General features: G+C 44.2%; 1 long non-coding RNA gene across 1 annotated transcript; it reads left to right on the forward strand.

The window, feature by feature from the left end:
• Positions 1-10,371: 10,371 nt before the first annotated feature.
• On the forward strand, positions 10,372-15,938 carry LOC147506371 (uncharacterized). The gene is made up of 2 exons (XR_015220807.1): positions 10,372-11,921; positions 15,559-15,938. It is a non-coding gene; the product is annotated as an uncharacterized LOC147506371 (long non-coding RNA).
• The last annotated feature ends 533 nt before the right edge of the window (positions 15,939-16,471 follow it).

Genomic DNA, 16,471 nt, shown 5'->3' on the forward strand with positions numbered 1-16,471 from the left:
CCCATTGTGGTGACGACCTCCTTACTTATGATTGGTAAAATGAGGGAGTGTTACCCGTTGTTGAGTGCTTTTAGATTGGCGCGCGACGCCGCCGACGCGAGCATCGATCACCGAGTCCGCCTCGAGATGCGCGTCGAATTGCTCTCAGATTCATTACCGCCAACCGCAGTTGTTCCGCTATATGCGTGACACGGGTAGGAGACGAAATGCTCATGGGACATAATGATGGCGGCAGATGGCGCTTTGGCCCTCTCAAGGTGATAATGAGGCACTTAGGAAAAGACGCTTCCTAAGGAATATAAACCGCTTCACATATCATCAAGAGGTTCTCATCATTGTTTTGCCTAAGCTTTCCTTCCTCATCTTTGTTCCGCTTTTGACCGTGGCTTTTTACGTCACGCTTGTTCATCAGGTATGTGGCTTCTTCTCTACGTGTGTTATTCAGTTTGAGAAATACCTAGAATAAGCGTTAACTTTGTTGTGGTAACTTTGCTGCTAGGGTAGTATGGCTAGATGCCGTGCATTTGTGAGAAACGTCCCCTCTATCAATGGAGGAAATGGAGTTTGAGCCTCATGTTCATGGCGATCGGGGGAAGAGAAAGGTTGTCGATGGAGGACCAAAGGTCATGTTTAATCGAGGAGGATAGTCGCCTCCGGGCGGCATTGTATTCGTCGCCGAGTGGGCGCATGATGATCGTCGCCGATCGGCTTAACGAAGGGGGCAAGGTCGCCTCTATGTGAGAGTTCGCCCCACCATGTAAGGATGTGGGGAGCTTAATTCTACTACCCTGGAAAGAGACGGGAAGAAGCGGATGGTGAAACGCCGGATCAGAAGCTTTCACTCGGCCCCATAGCCGACCAGCGCCGGGCGGGATTGTGCTAGATGGAGATAAAGCGTAGGTCAGGACGAGGACATGGGGACACTACCGGGACGATGGATATGGCCGCTTGTTTGGTGAGTTCTTGATAGCTTAAGTCGCTGCCAGACCGACTTCCGTGGAGTCCGGTGTTCTAACTATGTTCATGTAGTTTCTCGCAGGTATGATAAGTCGAAAGATGCCGCGCCGCTTCGAGATTAGTGGTAACCCGCACGGAGTCAGTTGATCGAAGAATGCGTGGGGGTGGACAAGAAGAAACTGGATGATATGTCCACCAAGTACCGTAACGCGAATCGGGCCGAGAACGCAGACCGGTGTCGGATGTGATCGAAATGGAAAGGGAATCGGGTATCGACGCTTATGCGAAGAAATGTCGGGTGGCGCCGAAGGCTAAGAAGGCGATAATCGAAGCCCTCAGTATCGCCTATGCCGCCTGACGAAAAAGTATGACACTGACATATTGCGCTCGACTAGCGCAGCCCGGAAGACAAGCATGTCATTACCGAAAATTGATAAGGTGATCATCATCCGACTCGCACCGTAAGTTGAAATATAGTCTACATTCCTCTCTTATACCTGAGCAAACAATAGAGTCGTGTTTTCAGGCTTGCCTTGGCGCGCAGTTCATTTTGTTCGAGGACCGGGTTTCCACGAAAGTGGCGGTTCTATACGTTGTTTATTTTAGATGAGCATCGACCGATCCGGATTTTCCGGGTAATCCCAAATTTAGATCGGTGGGCATATCTATTGCAATGCTTGATCGAATATTGTTATTGCTTGTGTTTGTCATGCATGTTATGTGTTCTGTGTATGATGCATGTAGCTTGCGATAGCCGAAAGTTTGTTGTTAAAACGGAGAGCGTTCGCTTTTAGTCGATCCTAGAAATATAGGTCTTTGACGTTACAAGAATTGGAGAGGCTATGTAGCCTGTGAGCTCCTGAGAGCTCTGTCTGCTCGCTGAGAGCGTTCTCGATTTAGTCGATCCTAGAAATATAGGTTCTCGACGTTACAAGAATTGGAGAGGCTATGTAGCCTGTGAGCTCCCGAGTCGCCTCGTCACCGGTAGCGTTCGCTTTAGTCGATCCTAGAAATATAGGTTCTCGACGTTACAAGAATCGGAGAGGCTATGTAGCCCGTGAGCTCCCCGGGTAGTATAGCGCTTCGCGAGAGCCGTTTCGCTTTTTAGTCGATCCTAGAAATATAGGTTCTCGACGCTACAAGAATTGGAGAGGCTATGTAGCCCGTGAGCTCCTCGAGAGCCGCCCCGGAGAGCGTTCGCTTTAGTCGATCCTAGAAATATAGGTTCTCGACGTTACAAGAATTGGAGAGGCTAAGTAGCCTGTGAGCTCCTGAGAGCTGTCTGCTCGAGAGCGTTCTCGCTTTAGTCGATCCTAGAAATATAGGTTCTCGACGTTACAAGAATTGGAGGGCTATGTAGCCCGTGAGCTCCCCGAGAGTCGCTCACGAGAAATGTTCTCGCTTTAGTCGATCCTAGAAATATAGGTTCTCGACGCTACAAGAATTGGAGAGGCTATGTAGCCCGTGAGCTCCCCGGAGAGTGCGCTCCGGTGAGCGTTCTCGCTTTAGTCGATCCTAGAAATATAGGTTCTCGACGTTACAAGAATTGGGAGAGGCTATGTAGCCCGTGAGCTCCCCGGTATCGCCCTCCGGAGAGCTGCGTTCTCGCTTTAGTCGATCCTAGAAATATAGGTCCTCGACGCTACAAGAATTGAGAGGCTATGTTGCCCGTAAAGTCACTACTCCAATACAACTAACCGGAGTAGATAGTACCAAATCGGACAAAAAACTTGTCTTTCATTAATGAAAACAAAAATTTACAACATGAATGGCGCCATCGATAAAATTTTTCAAGAGATAAGTGTTCCAAGGTCGAGGCAACATCTTGCCCTCTTGGGTTCTTATCCAAGATGCTCCATTGCCGAATTTTAGCCGCTCCACTATGTAGGGCCTTCCCATGTGGGGGCTAACTTGGAATCGCCCCCGCCTTTTTTTGAGCACTAGGTCTCCAGGTTGAAAAAACCTAGGATGAACTTCGCTTTATTGTAGGAGTTCTTCGAGTTTGTCGATAAGAGGCTTACTCGACGGCAGCTAAGTCCCGCTTTTCTTCCAAAGAAGGTCGACGCCTCGCGATAACACGGAGTCGTTATGCCCTGACTTCGACAAGTTCGATCGAGTTGTAGTGACGGTCGGGCTTCGGTGGGAATTACGGCTTCGTGCGTAACACAAGAGAAATGGCGACTTCACGGCATCGAGCGAAATGCGGGTGCGTGCGGTGAGCCCATAGAATGTTTTCCAACTGGTTTGGCCATTGGCTCTTATTTTTCTCAATCTTTTTCTTCAAATTTTCCAAGATTGCTTTGTTACTGGCTTCTGCTTGGCCGTTACTTTGAGCGTACTGCGGAGTAGAGAACGCATGAATGATCTTCCACTTGGCTAGGAACTCTTTAACTGTTCGGCCTTTGAATTGAGGCCCATTGTCCATTACTAGTGTATGTGGTAAACCAAATCTGGTGATGATGTGAGTCCAGATGAAGTTTCGGACATGGGACTCTTTAACGTGTGCGAGAGGAATGGCTTCGACCCACTTGGTGAAGTAGTCGGTTGCAGCTAGGACAAAGCGGAAACCAGTACTCTTCTGTGGAATGAATGGGCCCATGATGTCCATGCCCCACATGTGAAATGGCCACGGGCTCGCTATCTTATGCCGATTCGGGCCAGCGAAAGGGATGATATTGTGGGCAACGCTTGGCATTTGAGACATTTGAGGACGATGCTTTAGCATCGACCGCATCCGGGCCGAAATATCCTTGGTAGATGGCCTTGTGAGCTAACGAGCGTCACGGCGTGATTTCCACATTCTCCCTCGTGGATTTACGCAAAAATTAATTGACCTCGCTCGGGTAATGCATCGTAGGTGTGGGCCACCAGCCGGATTTCCTGAATAACTTGTTTTGACTAAACAATAACGCCGAAGCTTGATAAGAGACCGCCGCCTTGGTACGCCCTCGTGGAGTGTTCCGTCTTTGATATAATCGATGATGGGTCGCATCCATGTTTGGCTCAACCGATCGGGCGGAGAGAGGAAATAGGTCGCTTATCATCAAGGTGTGGTCGACTTGGTATGCAGTCGATCGACTACCTCAATGAGAACTTGTCGGGAACGCAAATGGGTCCGGGTAGCCAAATAAGCTAAACTATCTCGCGTGGCGGTTCTCCCTCACGCAAGAAATGATGTATATGTACCGCTTAAAGGAAGGCAATAACCGATGAACGACCGAAGATACTTGGAAAGATTACCTTCGTGGGTAGTGTACTTTTTGCAACCCTGGGCGAATCCACCGACCATTCGAAGTCACTAAAGACTTGAGCTCTTCGACACCGAGCTGCAGCGCCATCCTTAGTCCCCTAATTAGTGCTTCGTACTCCGCTTCATTGTTGGAAGTGGCAAAGTCAATGCGGACTGACTTTTCAATCATACTTCCGTCGGGGGAAACTAAGACGACTCCGATACCGCTTCCACCGAGGTTACTCGAACCATCCACAAAGAGAGACCAGGGCGATTTGACTCGCGTTTGCGTGTTTGGGAGCTCGGTTTCTTGTTCCCAGTTGGGGTCCTCGACTGGGAAATCTGCGAGGAAATCAGCGACGACCTGACCTTTCTGAGAAGTGCGGGGGACGAACTCTATGTGGTGTTCTCCGAGTTCTTCGGCCCAAACTGCCATTCGAGTAGTCTTGTTTTCTTTATGAAGGACTTTCTTCAATGGAAGGTCGGTGAGAACTTTGATTTGATGTGCTTGAAAGTACGGTCTGAATTTCCGTCGCGAATACAACAAAGCGAAGTACGCCTCGCTCCGTGAAGGAGTAATTCTTTTCGGCCGGGCGTGGAGTGTCTTACTCGTGGAAGTAGATCGGCTTCTCTCAATTGTTCTCCTTTTAAAGAGAACTGAGCTGATGGCTAAATCGGATAATGGCCGATAAAGCCCCGTCTCTCCATGTAATCGGGTTTGGCTAAGACGGAGGCGTGGTGAGATACTCTTTGAGTAGCGAATGCATGATGACATTGATCGCTTCCATGAGAACGGCTCGCCTTTTGAGGAGGAGTAGGAACGGCCTACACTTATCCGAGGCCCTTGATATGAATCGGTTGAGCCGCGACCATTCCCCGACAATTTTGTATTTGTTTCTTTGTGCGCGGATCGGGCATATCTAAGAACGCCGATCCGGGTCGATTTGCCTCGATCCCTCGCCGCACACCGATACCCTAAAAACTTGCGAGGACGCCCCAAAGAGGCATTTTTCTGGTTCACTTCATGCCCGTGACGGGCGAAGTCCGAGAACGCTTTGTTCGAGGCGGGTGAGGTGATCACCCGCTTTTTGCTTTGACCACCATGTCGCCAATGTAGACCTCCATGGTGTCGCTTAACATGTCTTGGAACATGTCCGCGACTGTGGCGTTGGTATGTCGCCCCAGCCAGTTCTCGACCGAATCGAGGACGCCAGAATAATAGATCCCTTTGTTCCGCGATGAACGGTCTTCTCTTGATCTTCCTCGGCGAGCTGGATTTGGTTGTACCCATCGTGACGATCCATAAAGGAGAGGAGTTCATGACCACAGTTTGGTCGACCACCGGTCGATTCGAGGCGCGGAAAGCTATCTTTAGGCGCCCCCCGGTTGACATTTGTGAAATCGACGATGTTTAACCGCGCTACCATTCTTTTTGGGACGGCGACAATATTGGCAATCCACTCGGTAGTCTACCTTTCCGATGAAACCGACTTGCTTGAAGTTTTTCGACCTCGGCCATTGATGGCTTTTGAAAGCGCTAGGATATAGTCGACGAGGTCGCTGTTCGACCGGGTCTAGCATTGGGGTGCACATTTAATTTGTGGCAAGCGAGGTTAGGATCGATTCCGGGCACATCGATATACGACCAAGCAAAAACATCTTTATTCATAGATAAGAAATTTACAAGTTGTGATCTGAGTGTGGGGTCGAGGTTAGCCCCTACATACACAAACTTGGGGTCGCCTTCGTGCCAAGATTCACTCTTTCTTTTTCGCCCGAGGCTTTACACACCGGGCTAATCGCTAATCGCTTAGCGATCGCCATCGGAGGAGATCCGAACACCGGTGGACGACTGACCGGGTCATTTGAATGTGGAGCGACCTTCTCGCCGCCGCCGGGTCTCCACGACTGGGGAGGGGCCCCGGCAAGTTAAGCATTGATGGATGAGCCGCGCGCGACAATTGTGGCGGCTTGATATGAGCCGGACGATCTCCTAACCAAACTTTAATCGACAAAGGTACCGACGCTTGGTTCGATGCTGAGGTCCGGCATACCGGGCGCATCGAGGATTCGGGGAGCGAAAAGCGGTATCGGCATTGAGAGAACTTCGCTTGTAAGAGCCCCCCGCTCGCTTTGGCGCTCGAGGTTGGACTTCGTGACTAAGTCACGCGCCATTGTGGTAGCCGGAGGGATCCCGTATGGTGGGAAGCAATTCACGAAATGTCGATTCGCTGATTTGATCCGTTTACAATGGTACGCCTCAAGTTGATTGCTTCAAGCTCCATCATGCCTCGAGGTCCCGGGAAACGGAGAACTTGATGTAAAGTAGATGGTACGGCCTCGCATCCGATGAATCCAAATACGTCCGTCCGGGATGGCATTGTATGGCGAATTTGTCATCGAGAACGCAGAACCGAAGTATTACAGTAATCTTATCCTCGAGATCCCACCGATACCGGTAAGATAATGTCACCAATGGGGTCGGCTCGAGCCATTGAACCCGTAAAGCGGGGGCGATTAACAATAACGAAACGGACTTGGGGAGGTTCATCTCTTGCATGGTGTGGTAAAATAAGATGTCACAGAACCGCCAGTGGTCGATCAGACGCCAGCTTGATCGGCCCGGCCGCTGATTTTGACATGAACGACCAATGCGTCATTATGAGGAAGGCGACTTTACTTAAGTCGGCCTCTGTGAAAGTGATATCGCCTGGCTACGCGACTGAACCACGCTGGGGAGCTGCTGTGAAGTAAAATGATAGACTTCCCGAAGAGCGCCAACCCGACGCCTTTTCTCTCGAAGAGGTCACGAATCGTCCGAAAGGTAATCACATGAATAGTGCGAGCATTGTCACGATCGGACGAAAGTGTTGCCTTCTCTCGTGGACGAACGATCACGGAGCGCCCCTCACCGCGAGGACGAGCCCGTGCACCCGTGGTGGTGACGGGGAGGTGGAGATCGACTACGTACACGACGAGCCATCAACTTGTGACGCAGGTCGCCATCAGGAATGCTAGTGTAATGTTTGATATAACCAGCCCAAACCAGTCTTGGAGATAATGCTTGAGCCCCCAAAGATGCATCAGCTTTCATGGCACTTTGCTTTATGAAATGCACAAAAGGCTTGCCAGTCGACCGCTGGCTGCCTGATGTTTGGCCGGAAAAATGAGGCGCGCTTGATCTTATCCAAAGATGTGGATCGGGAGCGAGCGAGGATAAGAAACTCTCGGCCGTTATCCGATCGGGCACGAAATCGCCGGTGCACGCCGACCGGCGCTTTCTTGCCCCGCGGGGAACGATCCGAGACTTCGGCGACCCTCGGCTCTCTCGCTAAACCATGGAGTTTTAAGGTTTCCCCGCAACTTGATGTACTTGTCGACGCCGAGCGTAGAGCTCTCTGACATTGTCTCTCAAGCGTTCCTTCATCGCCGACCTAGCGAGGTCACCGCTTCGCGACTCGGCAAGCATTAGAAAAGGCCGCTAATGGCGAAAAGATTCTTTCAAGCCACTTTCCATGCACGCCAGCTCGCCTTGAACCGCCCTAGGAATTCTCGAATAGTTTCGCCCCCTGAATGAATGATAATTGAAACGGAGAATCAAGATCCGCTTCTTCCGCTGTTGTATTAATGCATCGGCCGGGCTTAACAAATCGAGAAGTCGCTCGAAGGTGTTGATAGAATCGGACTCCGCTGAAAAGAACTATCGAGAGCCCATCCTTGAGGTCGGCCGGAAATAATCTGCAGTGGAGATAATCGAACTTCGGGTGAGTAGAAAAGTGCCGACTTTGAATATAGCGAGCCACATACGTCAACCGTATGCTGCCGCCGCATACATGGGAAAGCGTATCGGATAAAGTCGCGGTGGAGAGGATTTGCTTTGAGGACCTCTCATGTGAACGGAGATGCGCGATACGCCTTAAGCATCTTGTGTACAACTGCGGTCGAAGTCCTTCTTCGCAGAGGTCCGCCAATCCTTTGGGACAACTCGTTAAGTCTGGCCGATTAACGCCATTGATGCCGTGGTTCGGCCCGCTGTCGATTTGCCGCTGTCGGGTAACTATCCACCGAAAGCACGTAATGTAGCATTTTCCTCCCCGAAAGCAAGGAAAATGCTCTCATTCGCTACTCCCAACCGGTGAGCAAGGTTCAACTTGAGCTTCTATGCTAACCATGCTTCGTAGGCTCCTGGAGAATTAGAGATGATCTCAAGTGGCTCTCCAGTAATCGAAACCACAGACGGCGCCAATGTAAAGGAGCGTTTTGGTTTTCTCCTAATTACAATAAGGAAGAACGGGAAGGGTTTGGAATTTGGATGTGACCGAGGTCGCCGTGGAGCTTAACCGCCTAACGATCTTCTCTCGTTTTCCTTTTTCGGGGAGGAGAGAAGAATCAGTCCGACGACGAAGTTCCAAAGAGGGGTGGTATTTATAGAGTTTTGAGAGAGGAGATCCTTCCGACACGCGTGTATTCTTTTGTACAAATGTAGGGTGGAGATCGCGGATGAGTGTTGAATTGATCCGCTATGATTGGGGGTAGATGCGGTAGTCCCTATTTCCGGTGTTGAGATTACCACTAAGATCTTGGCAATCATTACACCCTGGGGTGTGTTTCTATCCGGCCGCGTTAGATCCGGCAAAGTGTTCGTGATCGAGATATCTTCGTTCGCACCACCTACTCGAGCCGCCGCAGTCGGTCTTGGAGGTCGCCTTTGATTCATCTATGCCGCTGCACGCAGGTCCGCTAGGGCTTTGTTCTCAGGTCTGTCTTGGAGGTCGATATCTTCAGTTCGCTTATGCTCCTCGCGAGTGCGATGCCCTATGAGGATATCGCTCCCCTACAGTTTCCGCTACTGTCATTTCTCCATGAAATTTCCGGACTGCAATTTCTTCAAAAGATTAACTTGAATTTCTTCAGTTCGGTAGTATATGCTGCTGTTTGATTCATGCGATTCTAAATACAAAAATGAATTCAACCACCAAGTGGAAAGCCTCTCTAGAAATATATAGCAGGCAAGCAGCTTCGGCTCAATCCAAATAGGGCTATGCACGCAAGCCATAGGGACAAGTCTTTCAAAGCTTCCATCTTCCAAATTGAAAACTACAGTGTCAAAAGATTGTCTCCATCCGGAGTAGGGACTACAATCATAACCGAAGTATATGCAATTTGGGTTGCAGTAACCGGGGAAATGTGAAGCCGGGAAAGACAAAAAATATACCTAAGAACAAGGTACTCGCCTATAAATCATCAACAAATCCCCCGATGCTTCTACAAGATACTTTTTGTACTTGAATAAAGTGCCATAACCTTTTGGACCTTGCAACAACTGTGTCACGACTGGTTGACGAGTGGTGGAGAAGTCCCACACCTTCAGAATTCCTAGTCCTTCAAGGGTGTAGAACTGGTTTTGGTAGCACATAATGTCCTGACATGCGTGGTTATCTAACTTAGTCCAGGTCTCATCAGCAGATTTAAAAGACGCTAACGACGGGGGGAACAAAAAATACGCCATAACTACGTAATCACAGGAGGTCGAAGGGTCGGCAGACAAAATAAGCTTACCGATTTCAGGAGTGTGCTCGTCATGTAAGTATGTAGGAAGATGGATCTCGTTTTGGAGTGACAAGAAAGGATTCAAGAGACGAACCGAGTGGTCCTTGATGTCCTGGATTACAAGCCACCCCTCTGTGGTGGAAGCAATGCAGCGGCTATTATTTGGCACATACATGTCCAAGTCATACAGGCTTATATATACTTGATCTTCTTCTACGCCTGGGATCGGAAAAGGGTTGAAGAAACAAGTGTAGGTGTGCCTCCGGCGATTAGGAATCATAAACATGGGAAGTTGGCGATTAGGGAGATGATGTCTAAACACATATATGGTGCCACCAAGTGCATGGATGCGTTTCAGCTTATTAAGTACCACCTCTAGAATATGGTCTATAATTACAGTGGAAGTAGTCTCCCTCTTCCTGCTCAACGTTTTACAACTTGTATGAGCTGGGTCATGTCGGTGGCACGACAAGGCAAGTTGAATCAATAATTATATAGTTACCAAAAAAAATTATTATTATTATTATATACACAACAAAGTATACTCCTGGGTAAAAAGAAAGTGTGTTTGATTAGAGAAGTATATATATATTTTTTGTAACTAAAAGTACATGATATTTAATTGATCAATAAAAACGGAAGAGCTGATCAATATTTTTAGAAACCAAGTTAAGCCTATTTTCATTTGAGCCCTCTGGTGTACAAAATTAGTGAGTCAAGTTAGGTCAAGTCAAGTCATGAAGAGTGGGGCGTGAGACATACTGACATTATAGGCAATTAGCTAAAGATTAAGTCAAGTCAAGTCAAGTCAAAACCCTTCTAAAACCCTTGTAAGGAAGAAGAAAACAAATGAAGAAGAAGAAGAAGAAGAAGAATGTGGAGGAATGCAAAGAAGAAGAAGGAGTATTTTCAAAGCTTCCAAACGACATCACAACCAACATACTTTTAAAGCTACCCTTCAAATCAGTTGGTAGAGGCAGGTGCGTTTGCAAACTTTGGTACAACATTCTTTCTGATACATATTTTCTCAAAGCCCAACTTACCCAACTCTCCAAAATTAGTCCAGACATTTTTCTTTTCACAAGAGCTAGTCTTGTAACACAACAGTTTTTATATATTGAAGTCAGTGAAGAAGCATTTAAGAGTAACCCCATCATGCCTTTTAAAGTTATTGATTACGACTTCATTAGCGAAGCATTTCATTTGCTTCCTAGGATTTTGGGTTGTTGCAATGGTTTTGTTTGTATATCTGGAATTAAACTACTTCAAACCGAACTTCCGTGCTATCCCATTTATGTATTTAACCCCATTACTGAAGAATATTCGGACCTTCCGCAATGTGATGACCCGTATTTAGAAGAACTTGAATGTGGTGAGGAAAGAGATGTGTGTTTGTCGGGTTTTGGTTTTGATGACTCCATAATGGAATTTAAGCTGGTGATTGTTATGTTTGTGGAGCTCGGTTCTAAGTCTGGGATTTATGAGAATATAGTTCAAGTACATACACTAGGTAGTACTATTTGGAGAAGAATGAATGGTGTTGTTCCTGATGTGCTTCGTTCTAGCCAATGAAACAGTTTCAGTATTTGTTCACAAGTGTCTTCATTGGGTGGCAATGGATAAGATTTCAGGGAATGGTGTGCCTATTATTGTGTTGTTCAACTTAGCTGTAGATGAATTTGGTTCTGTTCCAACTCCTGGCTTACATTTGTTTAAACCTGCAAAAGGATGTTATAGCCTTGGGGTGCTTGAAGGGAATCTATCTGTGGTGGAATGTACTTCTGAATCCAATGTTGGTATATGGGTTATGAAGAAGTATGGTGTGAAGGAGTCTTGGGTCAAGCAATTTTCTGTTGAACATGATTCATTGTGTCGTCGAGGGTTCAGATGTGAGAATGTTGAGATTATACAACTTTGCCAGAGTGGCGATCTTTTACTTCTTTGTGATGCCGAATATCTGGTTTCTTACAACATCACAAACCGAAATTGTAGATTTCTTGAAGTTGAAGGGGTCCAGAATGGAAATGGGGATTACACTGTAGCATGTCCACTAGTAGGAACCCTAATTTCACTAAAATCAGCTTGTGGAGTGGATTGTAACACTCGGAAAATTATTTCAGTCACAGAGAAGATGTACCAGACATTCACCGACAATTTACATCTTTTCTGATCTTTGGATCCATAGGTATGAATTTCTTCCTCTTATTTTCCTAAGTTGAAATGCAATGGTACAAATTTAACTATTGTGTAATTTCTTGTTATGTATTCATTCATCATCATGGGTGATTATAAAATTAAATTCAAATGTGTGATTTTCGTAATGTTGAGATTGTAATCCCATATTGGGTGTCTAAAGCCTCACAATCAAATATATAAATCCTGGGGCTTCTCCACATTATCACCTTGGATGCCCATCTTCAATACATAAATTTAAGAAATAGAAATTAACCGTGTTTGATGGACATGCATGCAATCATCACCCTTGTTCGTTCACTATTGTTGCAGTCTGTTTTAGCATGACAAGCTCAATACTGACAGACCAAAGAGTCATATTATTGGCTTCTAGGAGTAGGCTTTGTTTGTCGACATAAATCCGTGTTCCTCAGATGTGTTGATCATGTTTCTGAAAATAGTTAATTGGCAGATATATGCATCTCTGGTCCCTGTAAAAGCATGTTGTTGGTTCAGCTCTTGAGATGACTTTGGTGGCACAAATTTTGATCCACTTTTGGTCAGGTTGTACTGCTTGTCTGATTGGGCATAGCGGAAGAAGTGCACTTGTTAATTCTTTGTGGAAGAAATGTACTGCTCATTCTTTCTGATTTATTTTTAATAGCATTTGTTTATGCTTGCACTACGTTGCCTGGAGGCTGGAGCCATGGGCCTTAATTTGTTTCTTCAGTCTTTGAGTCTCAGTTTGTGGTTGTTTTGAGACTCGAGTGGGTTGTAGCTATATCAGAATATTTAAGTAGACTACATAATAGTAACTTTATTTGAGTCCAGCAGCCGTTATATACAGTAATTTTAGGACTAACTCTTTTGTTGATTATGGACACAAACCAAGCTCCAACTTATAGTAACAAATCTTGTAAGTTGTAAGGGGCTTATTATACAAAGTGGACATAGAAAAATAAATAAGATTCTTCTGTAACATGGTCAGAAAGTTGCATATTTTTTGAATGTTCAAATTCCACTCAACCAGGAGTATGTGTGCTGGCTAAGATTATTTTTTTATTGGCAAAGCGGAATTGTATTTTTATAAAAAACCAGAGATTGTAGGATGAGATATCCTAGCTTGGTATGCTGTACTTGTACCACAGCATTGTGTGGAGGCTGGAGCTTTGGGCCTTAATTGTTTCTTTGGTCTATAATCCTAAATTGGGAGCTATTTTTTAAATTTGAGTATATTAAAGATATGTCCCATTATATAAGTAAATTAGTTCCTCAGAAGTTATACACAGTAATTTTAGGACTAGTTTGTTTGTTCACTGTTGATATAAACCAAACTTTTGGTCTAGGGCTAGTTAAATCACTATATTTTATTTTGGTACATATATACTAACTTCTACGAATACTAATAGCAATAAATTTATAAGTCTTAAGGAAGCTCATCATGTTGGCTACAGGAAAATTATTTTTGTTGATTGTCAGAAAGTTGGATATGATTTTAATGTTTAAATCCCCCTCAAAGAAGTGAGTATAAGCTGGTGAAGTTCTCTGTCATTTGTAGATGGTCTGAAGGTGGCTTCCTTTCGAAGAACATCTAACGCCTTCACATTGATGCTGAATTCAATGTGACAAAAGATGTTCAGAAGGCTCTTAAGAATGATATAAAGAAGTAGTACTCATAAGATGTGTCAAGAGTTAGATTCTCAAAAGGGTGCTCATTGCTTGTGTGACTGTTGATGATAGGGTTAGATCCAATGAGCCGGTGTGCTATGGGCAATGTGGAAAACCTTAAAACTTATGACCATGTTACTTGGTCATTCTTTGACTGCAGGTCGAGTCGTATTCAGTGTGGAAAGGTGTGCAGGGCTTGCATTTGCAAGCGTGGTTCCTCAACTTCGTTTTTGGTTAAGGGTGAATGAGTTCCCTGTGGGTTGGTTTGACTAAAATCAGCTTTTAGAACGGACCAGTGGTACTCTGGCACTATGGAAATTCATTTGAACATAGAAAACATAGTCGCTGTTCTTGTGCCCTAAGGGTGCATATTCCCTTGTTTTTCATTGATAGGCTTATTGACAGTGTTCAAATTTAAGATATGATAATTTGTTAGTATATATTGGCACATTTACAAATCGTTTGTAGAGATATGTGTCATACTTTCTCTTAACACTTTATTCTATCTAATTCTTTTGAGATGGATGATTAGAGAAGGTTTTTGTTTGTGGCACCAATCTACAGCCTTTAATATTTTCTGGAGTGAGCATATGAGTTCATCTGTTCCCTGTGGTTTCTGCCTACCTGTCTATACATTTGTAAAAATCTTTATTTCTTTTATTGATTATAGAAATTTTTAATTAGAGGTCAGTTAAGATAACCTACCAGTACAAAGTAGCAGAAATACAAAACACCAAATAAACAAAAAATTAGGTTGATACTGAAGAATTTTTTTCAGTCACAAATGGTGAACTAACTCTGAAAATTTTGATTTAATTCTTCAGAGAAGGGTTTCTGTTAATGATATCCATTTACAGCCTTTGGTAATTTTGCTGAGACGGCTTATGAGTTCATCTTAGCTCTCAGTTAAAAGTTGTCACCATGACAATTTTATTTTTAAATTTTTTTAAAGTAATTTTTAGGGTGTATTACCTCTGAAACATTTACATTAATTCTGAGAAGGATCCTTGGAGATTGGTTTTGGTTAGTTGCACCTGTTTACAGCCTTAGATAATCTTGTGGAGTGGGTCTATTAGTTCATCTCACCCGTCAGTGGCTACTTCCTGCCCTGTCTATATTTTTGTACAATGCTATTTCTTTTATATTTTTGTTCAAGAAAACATATTAGAATATATAGTAGGTAGATTGGTTTAGATAAACCTAGAAGTTGAAAGAAGCTAAAACCATGAAAAACAGATGAGTATTAGATTGTGAAAGGTACCACTTGCTGCAGGTACTAACTACTAAGACAGGTCTTCCAAATTAGTAGTATCTGAAGAGAATTTTACTGATAGTTTTATCTACTTTTGAAATTTTAGTTATGTTTCTTGCTATGTGCCATAAAGTAGTTAGCTGAATCCACTAACTTGTGAAGGGCTACTTGTACATACACATGATTTCTATCTCAGTGACTGGACAATGGATGACCAGCGCTATCTGAGTCTCTCTTTTGCGGAGCTGCCTTTAGTAGACTGTCCTGAGCTTGATAACAATAAGACTGAGGCACTAACACTTAGTGTGAAAATAGTCAAAATACCATAATTTGACCAGAGTTTAGATTACATACTCCAAGTTGTTGAGAAACTCAAAGCCTATGTGATCCGAGTTTGGATTAGACTAGTTGGTAATAGGGAATGGCATACTTATTAAAATGATTCATCAGTAGTCAAAATATTATGGAAAACAACCTGTGGAGGAACTTGTTATGCTTAGTTCTGGTTTGGACAGGAAATGAATTTTAGATTGATATTCTTATTCTTAGGTTTAGAATCGGATGATACTTACTGTTAGAAGCAGATGAAAGTTTTTTATGTTTCTTTTTTTGTTTTGGTAAATTAGATTTTCTTCATGTCCTTTATTATTGTATTGTATTTTGGGATGAAAGAGTTTATATCTAGTCATTATGTTAATACTTGCAGCTCACTCATTGTTGTACCTTTCAGGAGGAAACTGGAAGGAAGGACTGCCTCTTAAGGTTAGTTGGAATCAACCATGTTGAATACGGGTTTGATGATTTAGCTACTTTACTTCACAAATCTTTGTTTTGGCGGAGCTATATTGGAAGATCGTGAACTGTCATTGTTGTACCTTTTAAGGGAAGATCCTAATGCAATCACTGCATCCTAAGGTTGTATTTGGCAGAAACTTTAGGTTATAGGACAATCTTTTGACAAATGTTTATGTAGAACCTTGGTCTGTTTTGTACGAACGTTTAAGCAGAACCTTGTTGGATATTGTGATGAAGCATGTTAAATACTCATTTGGTTACTGATGATTTCGGAGCTATTTTGGAAGAATATAATGTAAATTTTGGAACTAGAAATGCTTTACTGCTTATAACTATTGATTCTGATTGAAGTCTCGCAAGTTAGGTATATGATATGGTGTGTGGGAAAGTCACACGCCACATGATCTAGTGACTGGTGTATGCTATTGTACACCATATTATGTGGCGTGTGACCCCAATGATGTCCGGTTAAATTTTGCCGCATACATATATGAGAATGAATATAGCATTTTTATTGGTGTTGGCAATATAACAGTATGGTAGAAGGTTGGAGCTTGGAGTTTGGCTTCAGTAACTATAACAATTAGGTGGACCGTTGAAGTTGAGTCTAAGAACATGTTTTTTTTTTGGTAATCTGTCTAAGAACGTGTGTTTTTTTTGGTAATCTGTCTAAGAACATGTTGAGGTCTGCTTAACCTCAATATTTCAAAAAAAAGAGGAAAAAACAGATAATTAGGTGGCAATCATTCAATCAACTCTGAGTCTCCGATAATTAATTAAGTGGAAAAACATAGTCCAAATGCAATGCTTTGAGAGGATTGAATTCAGTCACATCTTCAGGGAAACTA

The sequence above is a fragment of the Coptis chinensis genome, chromosome 4, assembly GCF_015680905.1.
Source record: "Coptis chinensis isolate HL-2020 chromosome 4, ASM1568090v1, whole genome shotgun sequence".
NCBI classification, from domain to species: Eukaryota; Viridiplantae; Streptophyta; class Magnoliopsida; order Ranunculales; family Ranunculaceae; genus Coptis; species Coptis chinensis.